The sequence below is a fragment of the Mus musculus genome, chromosome 5 (genome assembly GCF_000001635.26).
Source record: "Mus musculus strain C57BL/6J chromosome 5, GRCm38.p6 C57BL/6J".
NCBI classification, from domain to species: Eukaryota; Metazoa; Chordata; class Mammalia; order Rodentia; family Muridae; genus Mus; species Mus musculus.
In genome coordinates this window covers 117,061,207-117,070,974 of record NC_000071.6, presented here as the reverse complement: position 1 = coordinate 117,070,974, position 9,768 = coordinate 117,061,207, and positions in this window count along the sequence as shown.

Here is a 9,768-nt window from a genome sequence, read left to right as displayed (position 1 = left end):
GCCATTTTCATACACATCATACCTGCACTCCAATCTGCTAGTCTCATTCCTCCCACAAACAATCCCTTCTTTGTTCTCCTGTCACACACACACACACACGTGCACAAATGTGCAAACACAAGCATGCACACACATGCACACACACCCCTACACAGATACACACAAACAGACATGCACACACATGCACACATGTGCACACACCACATGCAGGCACACCTGAGCAGGCATTCAATTTAGATTCTGCATGTGAAAGGAAACGTGATATTTATCTTCCCTAACACGATGACGTCCAGTTCCATCCAGTTCCATCCAGTTTCCTGTAAACGGTGCAGGTGCATTCTTCTTTACAGCCAAATCAAATTGGATAATGGACATGGTCCATGTTTTCTTTATGCTTTCTAGATGAGATTAACTTAGCGCATTTTCTGTAACCCAAACACCTGAACTATTATCCTCCTCATGCGTAGTCAATGTAAAAATTATCAATGTAAAAAAGGTCTATTACTTTCATTTTCTCAAAGCAGCTGATGTATTTTAATTTCCTGTCTCCATCTTGTAATAGGTGTGTGTGTGTGTGTGTGTGTGTGTGTGTGTTCACTGACCAATTCCCATTGAGAATTGGTTGAGAGTCAGTCTTGGAAACCAGCCCTTCTAGGTAATTTTGGCTCACCATGCAGTTTGAGGACACCTACAGATGATGAATCACACAAACTTGCGTCTTTGTTAGGCTTTCTGGTGCTATGGTAAAACACCATGACCAGAAGCAACCTGGAGAGGAGACGGTTCATTTGGCTTACACACCCAGGGTCACAGCCCACTGTGGGAAGCCAAGATGAGGAGCTGAAACAGAGGCACAGGGCTTGCTCAGCCGGCTTTCTTATACACCCCTCGGACCACCTGGCCAGGGGTAGCACCGCCCATAACGGTCTGACCCCTCCCCCATCAATCATTAATTAAGAAAATGCTCACCCTCAGGCTCGCCTACATGCCAATCTGATGGAGGCGTTTTCTCAATTGAGGATAACTTTAGCTTGTGTCAAGTTGATGAAAAAAACTAAGCAAGACAACTGGAAACCAGGTGACCCTCTGGGATACACAGCACCGGCTGTTTCCACCGTTTCCTGAAAGAATCCTCTGTTGGCTGTACGGTTTGTGTCATTGGAGACCTTTTAACTTTAGGTTTTGGTCTCAGAAGAATGGACTTCAGTGCTGGGCGCGCTGAGCAGTGATGAACTCTAGGGGGCGCCACCCACCTAGGCTTTCTACAGAGACCCAGCGTGCGTGGCAACACCTATCACAGTGCAGTAGGCAACCTGCCCAACGCCCCTAAGGGCTGTCACTGTCTTACCTCCGACTGCATTCATCACTTTGGGAAAAGAAGAAGGGATTGTCAGAGAAGACATACTCACTTGGGCTGAGCTGCAATATTGTCTTTTAAGGGTCACTAAACATTTTAAGCACCTGACAAGTGTTCCTTGCAAACCCGCGGTCCCGAGAAATCAGCGACGGGCAACCCCTCCCCCGCCACCCCCCCCCCCCCCAGCCCTGTAGTCACTCCGAAGTCAGCTGCACATCCGCTACTAATTTTAGCTGGCAATCTGCAAAGATCATCAGTGATGATTTGTACCAGACTTACAGACGTGGCTGAGTGGCTGTTGTGGAGACTGGAAGCGGAGGCACATTTCCTCAGCGAGGGATCTAGCCTCACTTCCCCCTCCCAAAGCTTTCTCCTCCGTGTAGTCACCTCTCCTGGGTGTCTGGCTATCAGCATCTCTGAGTGTTTGATTTCATGCCTCTTTCATTTTTGTTAGGTTTTCCCCAAGTGAGGGGTAAGCCACACACACACACACACACACACACACACACACACACACACACACACACACACCAGTTCACAGGAGGGAAGTCATCAAATTAATTACAGCATGGGAGAGCCACTGCCAGTCAAGCAACCTAGCTATTTGCTTTTGCAGATGACAAGCTGAAGCCCGGAGGTCACTGAACTCATTCAAGGTCGCACGCATGGGGTTAGCAGCTGCGCATGGGGTTAGCAGCTGAGATCCAGCATCCTCTGTGGTGGCAGCTGTGTCTTAGGACCGATCTGAGACACTGAGCCTGGCATGAGATTAACTTTCATACCCGTTTGCAGATGAATGGATCGGGTGCATTTTTCTTAAAAAAAAAAGTTTTAATTAGCACAAATTAACTGTAAATAATAGCGGGGTTCCTGGTAATAGTTCATCTGTCACGTATTTATAGCGTATTACTATCTTTTTTTTCTCTTCCCGTGCCTGATGATCCCCCTCCTCTTCCTTACTGGCCCCTTTTAATTTTCATGGGTTTGTGAGTGCTATGTATGTGTGTGTGCATCCATGGGTGAACATGTGAAGGTTGGATGGAGGTTAACATCGGGCGACCTCTCCATGACTTTCCATCGCATTTTGAGATAGGGTCTCTTGCTGTTTCTGCTGGACTGGCTGCCCAGTGAGCCCCATCCCCCTCCGCTCCCCTCCCTCAGGATGTTTCTGGGAGAGACTGAGATTCAACTTATAAATATGGTCCCGTACCACACAGTGGCCATTTGACTGCAGTACCGGCAGAGGCCAGAAGAGGGCGATAGATCTTCTGGAGCTGGAGTTGCAAGCGGTTGTGAGCCTCCCGATTGGGTACTAGGAACAGAACTCTAATCCTCTGGAAGACCGTTAAGCGTCTTTAACCCCATTTTAAAAGTAGGTTATTAATTTTTATTTTATGTGCATGAGTATTTACCCCACGTCTGTGTCTGTGCACCACGTGCATGCCTGGTCAGAAGAGGGCATCGGATCCCCTGGGACTGGAGAACCCAGGCCATCTGGAAGGGCAGCTAGGGAATCTTAGCTGCTCGCCCGTCTCCCCAGTCCCGGAAGTGTGTTAATTTTTAAAACCTCTTTTCATCTGGGATTTTTTTTAATTGGCAAATTTCTTCTATATTCTAGAATCTTTGACATTATAGGACCTTGTCTGGTGAGTAAGTAGTTCATCACTGACTTAAACTAGAGTAAAGGTTTTGAAACTGGGCCCTGTCTGGGGGCCACACTTCTTGGCTGTGGAGGGCCTCTGTGTGCAGGCAGGGAGTTAGTGCCCCTCTATCCACAAGATGTCACCAGTACCTTGTCCAAGTCATGAAGATTATGATATCTTTAGACTGCGTGTGCTAGGTTGAGTTTATATGCCCTTGGCTCTCTTTCTCATTGCTGATTTTGTTAGTTTTATTTTGAGACAAGACCTCTCTGTGTAGTCCTGGCTGTCCTGGAGCTTGTTATGTAGACCAGACTGTCCTATAACTCACAGAGATCCTCCTGCCTCTGCCTCCCGAGTACTAGGGCTAAAGGTCTGTACCACCAACATGCCTGATTGCTGATTTTATTAAAATAAGTTTATTATAGTGTAATGGTTGATCTTGTATGTCAACTTGACTGAGCTGTAGGGTACCCAGATATGTGGATATCTATGAGGGAGCTTCTGGGAGAGACTGAGATGTAAGTCAAACTGAGTTATAATATAATCCTGGACCACACAGTGGCCACCGTACTGTCAGCTCAAGGTGGGAGAGGAGGCAGAAGGGGGAGGGGCAAATTCACTTGGCTAGACTGAGCTGGGACATGTTAGGCTGTGGTCATGCCCCTGTAGCAGGAAGAAATGGTGAGCTCCCAACTGCAGGCTCTAAGCCTCTAATAGACTCCTCCCATCAGGAGGGGCCATCCTCATTTCCTGCAGGAAGTTTATAAGCTTCGGTTGTGAGACCCTGGGACTTCAGAGGTCTATGAGTGGCAGCACATCCCCCACCAGAAATGGGAACACCTCAAATAGATATCCCCCTCCTCCTGGACACCTTCAGAGTTACACACTCGTTACCCAGAATTCCATCCCCTCCCCTGCTCCTCTAGCTCCATGCCTGCCTGGATGCTGCCATGCTTCCTGCCTTGATGGTAATAGACTGAACCTCTGAACCTGTAAGCCAGCCCCGATTAAATGTTGTGCTTGGGCTGGAGAGATGGCTCAGAGGTTAAGAGCTCTGACTGCTCTTCCTGAGGTCCTGAGTTCAAATCCCAGCAATCACATGGTGGCTCACAACCATCTGTAATGAGATCTGATGCTCTCTTCTGGTGTGTCTGAAGACAGCTACAGTGTATTCATATAAATAATAAATAAACAAATTTTGAAAAAAAAAAGAGTTGCTTTGGTCATGGTGTCTTTTTAGAGCAATAAGACAGGGCTTCTTAAGGCTAAAGTCCCCTGACCAGTTCCTACAAAACACACACACACACACACACACACACACACACACACGGGACATACACAAAACACATGTATATACACACTCCCAAGTCCATCAAGTACACACTCTCTGGCACACAATGACTAATGCATACTCTGCTAGTTAGGTACGGGGACCCTTGTGTAGTGACTACAGCCTTCAACAAAGCTCCCCCTTTGTAATCTTTGGGATTACACCCCAAAGAACGGAAAGCAGGCTCACAAGAGGTATTTGTGCATGAATGTTCCCAGCAGCCTCCTTGGCAATAACTAAGGCATGGAAGCAACCCAAGTGTCCACAGGTGCAAGAGTGGCCAAAGATATTCGATAAAGGGAGGTCTGGAACTATTCAGCCTTCAGAAGGAATGATGTGCCCGTACATGCTCTAATGGATGGATGGTCCTTGAAGACGTTCCAAGTGAGACAAGCCTGTCACAAAAGGACAGATATTGCGGTCCTACCGATCTAGAATAGAGGCTGTCAGGCGGCTAGGGCAGGAAAGAAATGGGGGTATGTTACTTAATGTCCAGATCCTTTGGGGGCACTATAGACCTCTGCAACTAGAAACCGAGGAAGGACACACGCCTGGGAAAATCATGTACTAAGAAACCGGTTCATGTAGTCTATAGTTCACCACAATGAAAAGCTAACAGGCCCCTCCTCCAATGAATTTAAGCCACACACTTTGGCCAAGGTTTTTTTTTTTTTTTTCCTGAGACAGGTTTTCTCTGTGTAGCCCTGGCTGTCCTGGAACTCACTCTGTAGACCAGGCTGGCCTCGAACTCAGAGATCTGCCTGCCTCTGCCTACCAAGTGCTGGGATTAAAGGCGTGCGCCACCACTGCTTGGCCTTTGGCCAAGTCTTAAGGCAGTGTGGTGCCTTGCTTTCTGAAGACTCCTTGTCGGATGATGGAGGAACACAGATGGGTTGTTGGGATCTGGGACTCTGCTTCCTGCCATCTCGTGGAAAACTGCAGATCCTGATGACGTCACTTCCTGTACAAGCGCTATGGGCTTTGGTCTATATGACAGGGGCGCAGAGCACAGAGCTGACGGCCGCAGGAATGTGTTTCGAGTCCCATTGCTTTTAGCACTGGACTCCAGTGTGGCTTGCTGAGGGTTGGAGCGGAAGTGCTTAACTTCGGCTTCAAGAAGCTATTTTGAGAATTTACTTAGTTAAACACTAATAAGAGAGAAATGAAGTTAGAAGCTCTCAAACGACCCCGAGCTTTCTGAGCCTACAGTTAAAAACAAATCACATTTACCGAAGATGTGTTTTTCTCAGTACAATGTCAATTAGATGGGAGAAGTGATTTTCCCGGGAGAAAAACCTGAAGCTCAGAGGGTGTTTTTCTGTGGCCCTGGATGCTCCTGAGGCGAGAATCCAAGGCTCCCTGCTGGGGCCGAGACAGCCATATCCGTATTTCCTTGTCTATCTTTCTGACTTATCCGGGGTGGTGGTTGGCATTTGATGATTTAATCTGTGTAATCTCTAGACAGAACATGTCTCCACTTGGCTGCCAGGAAAATGTTAATTTATTCTACTTTTGGAGCTAGGCGAGTAAAATGAAGTGATTGAAGGTGAGGTGTGTGCTCCTCCGCGGGCGCGCGCACGTGCACACGCGTCAGGGTCCGTGCAAAGAGAAACAAATCGATGTTTAACTAGAAGTTGCATTCATTCTCCCTTGTGCTTAGAAATCAAAACATCACCATCCTCCAAACCCCTGTGAAATGTTGTGTATGGTTGTTTTTTTTCTGAGGGCTACACTGGTGAAGGGTCTTTACATCTTCCAGGAATGGTGGAGAGAAATGTCAGCCTGGGACTTTGTGGGGGTCTGTCACCTGGCACGCCTTTCTCTTTGAAGAGCCACAAATGTCTTAGGTAGAAGGATCCCTTGATATTTAAGAGGCACTTTTATTTGGCTGAAGGGCTGGGGGCAGAGCAACGGGGGCGGGGGAATTGTTAGTCTCTGCTGGTTCAAGTTTGTATAATAAAACATAAGCTTTATTGGAAAAGCTTTGGCCAAAAGGAGCTGGGGTACTACATTGGGCTCTACCAAAGTCTCCAGCAGCTTCCGGTGTCTTCTGGTCCTTCTCTCCTCCTTGTGGGCCTTACCCACCTTGTGTGCTACAGGCCAGCAAAGGGCACATAAAGATAGGGTGCCTGGTTTCCCTTAGCTGTTGCCTGTCATACAGTTGGAAGCCGGTAAACGCTTCAAAGAGCCCTGACATACTGGTCTTTGAGAATGGTTGGTATTATTGTTCTAGAACAAGAAAAGAATTCTGCTCCTCCCTCCCTCCCTGCCTCCCCTTCTCACTTCCTTTCCTCCTTCCTGGGTCTCAGATGTCCCAGGCTGGTCTCTAAGTCACTATGTTACCAAGGATGCTCCAACTCATGCATAGCTGGGGCTAAAGGCACAGAACATTAAGCCCTCGTTTATTTGGCTCCAGGGAGGGTGGGGCTCCATGCTTGCTAGGTGAGCACTCTATCAATTGAACTCCCCCCACCCCAAGATTCCTATTCTTTCATAAACAAGGTAGAAAAAGTAGGTAGGCTCACAGACCACACCTTTACAGCCAATAGAAAGAAGCCTGAACAGGCAGGGTCTTTCTTTCTTTCTTTCTTTCTTTCTTTCTTTCTTTCTTTCTTTCTTTCTTTCTTTCTTTCTTCCTTCCTTCCTTCCTTCCTTCCTTCCTTCCTTCCTTCCTTCCTTTCTTTTCTTCTCCTCTCCTCCTCCTCCTCCTCCTCCTCCTCCTCCTCCTCCTCCTCCCCCCCCCTCCTCCTCCTCCTCCTCCTCCTCCTCCTCTTCTTCTTCTTCTTCTTCTTCTTCTTCTTCTTCTTCTTCTTCTTCTTCTTCTTCTTCTTCTTCTTCTTCTTCTTCTTCTTCTTTACATTTAAACAAATGAGTATGATTTGCTGCGTGACTTCACTCTGCTTCATACTGTTTACCCTCCTGGCACATGCTATTAGCCCCCAGCTGCCATCAGACAGTCTGGGATTGATATCTCAGGGAGTTGATCTCTCTAGCCCATTTTACAGATGAGGAGGTCTACCAAGATGAAGTCGTTTGGAGGTCACACAGACAGCAAGCCTCAAGAGTTGGGTCTCTCTGTCTATGCTGCTGTGTCCCCACAAGTGAACGACACAGTTCCCTAATTTCTTTTAAGGGAAAACTTCCTTCATGAAGAGGACCAGGAACTGAATGCCATAAAGGTCAGTGGGTGGAAGAGATGCTACAGTCTGCATGTCATTAACTAGCTCTTGGTTGGGCATCTTGCTCCAAACTTCACCGTCTGTGAGTCACTGCAGAATGAATCTAGGTGGACTCGAGGTTTCCGTTTCTAACCAGTTCCCCATTGGTGATGTTCCTGAGACCTACAGGCACTGCGGTGGCCAGGAGAGAGAACGTGTAAGGTGAATAAGGACGCTCTCATCTGTACTTGGCTTGGTGCTTCTGTAATTCTGCAAGGCAGCCATTGTGTCTCAGTATGGATGAGGGAACTGAAACCTGGGCTGAACACAGCTGCTCCTGTCAGGTATCAGGCAGCTCCAGAGAGTCAGCAGTAAACATGACGGTCAATACTTGCCAAGTTAAGATGCAGGTAAGCCGGGAAGGGAGGCTCTGAAGAGTTAGATCTGGGGACTAAAGCAGATGAAGGGCTTCTGTGCTGGGTGTGGCTGCTGCTTAGAGGGGGGAGAGACATGTGTGTGTGTGTGTGTGTGTGCGCCTGTGGATGTGTGTGTTGCATGTATGTGCTGTGAATGTATGTTTATCTGTCCTGTATGTGTGTGTGCCTGTGAATGTGGTATGTGTATATATGTGTGTGTGTTTGTGAATGTGGTGTGTGTATATGTGTGTATGTATTGTATGTGTGTGTGCCTGTGAATGTGGTATGTATATATGTGTGTATGTGTTGTATGTGTGTGTGCCTGTGAATGTGGTATGTGTATATGTATGTATGTGTGTATTACATGTGTATGCTGCACATGTGTGTTATGTGTTCTGTAGGTGTGTGCATCTGTGAATGTGTGGTATGTATATATGTGTGTGTTATATGTATGTATGTATGTATTGCATGTGAATGCTGCACATGTGTGTTATGTGTTCTGTATGTGTGTGCATCTGTGAATGTGTGACATGTGTATATGTGTGTGTGCCTGAATGTGTGGTATGTGGATGTTGTGTCTGTCTGTATATGTGTCTGTGTTGCTACGCAGGGCAAAGAGATTCAAATCTAAACCCAAGAGACTTTATTTATATACATGTGTGTGTGTTCATGTTTGTTTGTTCATATATGTGACTGTGTGGACACATGCATGTGGAAGCCAGAGGGCAACCTTAGCTGTTCTGATTCAAGAGCCCCATCTCCACCTAACTTTTAAAGATAGGTATCCCATTGGCCTGAGTTCACCAGGTAGTCTAGGCTGGTTGGCTAGTGAGCTTGGAGGATCTACTTGGACCCATTTGTCTATGATGAGTCTACACATATATGTCACAGGGACTGAAAAGATGGCTCAGCAGCTACAAGCACTGGCTACCAATCCAGAGGACCTGTGTTTGAGTCCCAGTTCCCACATGATGGCTTGCCTTCCTCAAAACTCCTGTAACTCCTCATGGCTTCCATAGGCAGAAGGCACACACACAGTACACATGCATGCAGGGAAAATCCACATCCAAAATTAATTTATTTATATAAATATATCAGTAACAAGAATGGGACACTGTTCCTAGCTTAATTTGCATTTTAAATATGGGTTCTGGAGGTCCACGTCCAGTTTTTATGCTTAGAGAGAGCATTTTTACAGAACCAGCTATCCCTCTGGCCCCTTGGGGCGTTTATCTTAAAGTAGAAGCTGCATGCATCCTCTTTAGACAACTGCAATCTCCCCGATATCCACCCTCCATGTTTTATGCATAATTCTGTGTGATTGTTTTTCGGGGGTGGGCAGAGGAGGCCCACCCTCAGGAAATCTTTCTCTTTCACCACCAACTCCAAACTAGACTTCTCCATAATTCTCCTGGAGGGCACCCTGGCTTTGAAGCCCCACCCCTACCCCCAGTGCCTCTTCTGTGTACTAGCTGTGCATTTCATAGGTCTCCACCTGTCTAAATTAAGAACCAGGAATTCCAGGGCTGTACCCAGCCCCTGCTGTGTACCCAGGATCCCAGCAAGGCTCCATTTAACTCACAGAAGGCAGCCAGTGAAAGTTGTTGAAGGGATGCAAAGTCCAGAGACCACACGCGGGGGCTGGGGCAGGAGAGATGGCTCAGCCCTTGAGAGTTTTTACTGCCTTCCCAGTTGAACCTCAATAGGAGATCAAGTCCCTGACCCCATGCTGGGTGGTTCACAGCCACCTGGAACTCCAGGGGATTTGATGCCCCTTTCTGGACTTTTCAGGTACATAAATAAATTAAAAGAAAAAAAAAACCCAACAAAACAAAACAACAAAAAACCTTTACCTATAGTTAAA